We start from the raw sequence: 2,232 nt of genomic DNA, 5'->3' as shown, positions 1-2,232 counted from the left end.
TCACAACCCTACGATGCAGTCCGACGCCAAAAAATAGTTTGTTTACTGTACAAAAACTATCTTTCAAACTAATGCAGCAGAGGAAAAACAGAAATCAATAACAGTATAAAATGGGAACAAAACATGTAGTATCCTTATTTCTAACCATTTAATTGAATCACTACAAGAGCACAGGGTACTACGCAGGCAAAAGATGGAAACTCGCCATATTTGGGAGCCTCTTCCACATACATTCTAAATCTTGGAGCTAACATTTCTATTTAGCTTCTGTTTGTGTTTCCATTATTTATTCATTAAAATAAAAAATATGATCGTTATTCATCACATCAAGCCATCATATTTGAAATTTTATCTCTTATGTAGAGCCTGTAATAACTATATTTTTCATTCTCATTATTAGTTAAGAAGTAATGCTACTTAAACATGGAGGTTACATAATGATTTACATACAAATAAAGTATTTAAAAGAGAACAGAGAAGTTTTCTTCTTCTTCTTCTTTTTTATGAAGAATTTTTGATTTAATCATATCTTGTCCAGATCATGTGTACCATTATGTAAAAGGTACACATGTAGCTCAATCTTTAACTAAGATAGCACTTGTATGGTAGGAAAATAATCAAAATTACCACAAGCATGAGGATTGCAATCCGACAACAGATCACATAAAAAAAAATAATAATAATAAAATAAAATTGTCGAAGAATCAAACATTTTAAACATCTCGAACTTACCTAAAGGCGTAATCCGAAGTGTAGCACCGTGCAATACCTTATTCTTTTCCACAGTCGAGGGGGAGGAATTTCGGGCTTCTTGGAATTTTAGGATGAAGGACGTTTCTTCTACCTATTTCTTTCATAAGCAAGCACGACTTTATGTGCTTCATTTATTAAGTGTGCTACACTTGATCAGCTCACAAAGAAAATTGACAAAATTAGTATCAAAAGCGAATTGCTCAACATTGATTGATCTTATGGCCCAAATCTTAAAATTGAAATGATAGAGATGATATGTTATGAAGGTAAACGATAGAAATATTTTGCTCCAATTATACTTTTTTATTTCTTTTCTTTTTTCGTAGTATAATGGTTTTTTTTGTTCTAATAATATTTTAATTTAAATTAATGAAATGATCATTTTGCTCCTTTTAGGCTATGTTTGATAGTCCTTTTTTTTTTTTTTATAGAAAATGGAAAATAAATTTCAATTTTCACTTTTGGCTTGTTTGATTGGCAAATTTTTTTAGGGAATTGATATTACCGCTTTGACCGCCACCTCAACATTTGCTTTCATGGCTTTTCAATTCTCCATCATTTTGGTGGGAATTGGTTTTTCATATTTTCTTTTTTTAATTTTTTGTAATTGAAACAAATTTTAAGACAATTGTAAAAGAAGATATCCCTTAAATTGACAAATTTCATATAAAATAAAGTCAAATGAATACTAAAAGATAAATGATTTTTGAATTTTTTTATTTTCTTGAAATTTTATTTTATTTTTATTTTTTAGCAATGAAAACAAGTTTTAAAAACAATTGTAAAAAGAGTATCCCTTAAATTAACAATTGTTATGGAAAACAAAGTTAAACGAATACAAAAAAAATACTTTTATTTAAATATTTTTCACTGATAATTTTCAATAAAATAATTTTCAGACAATTTAATTCCTGCACGTGAGAAAGATGTTGGAAATGGTGTTTATTAATAAACCAATTCAAAAATGAATGAGAAATTGTGGTTTTGGAATAGTGGCACCTGTTTGGAAGGTTGCATGGTTTGGCTCAAATCCTTTCATCACACCACTCCATTCTCTATATAAAGGACCCCTTGGATGACTTTGAGAGTACACCATTTGCATATTGAGCATTCATTCTTCTCAAAATTGCAATTCTCTTCTTCTTCATCTCTTTTCATATATGAGTTTCCTTGTAGAGGGGAAACTCCGTCGAAAGTTCGTTGGATTTGTGGTTTGAAGTGCTACTACCACAAATCGAATCCGTTGTATCTTGGGAGACAATTGCCGCCAACCGTGAGCACCGTAGCGGGGCAATATTGTCTTAAGGAGAGAGTGAATACACTTGCCTCGGATTTAATCTTCGTTTTCTACTCCTTTTTATTTTAATTTTCTTATTTGGTTTTATGGTTTTGTACTACATTTCCATTTCATAAATTTGTGATTTAAAATGCACTCACAAACAACCATCTTTACCGCTCACAAATAAGCCCGGCACTAAG

This window comes from Olea europaea, chromosome 5, assembly GCF_002742605.1.
Source record: "Olea europaea var. sylvestris chromosome 5, O_europaea_v1, whole genome shotgun sequence".
In the NCBI taxonomy this organism is placed as follows: domain Eukaryota; kingdom Viridiplantae; phylum Streptophyta; class Magnoliopsida; order Lamiales; family Oleaceae; genus Olea; species Olea europaea.
Note: the sequence above shows the minus strand (reverse complement) of the source record.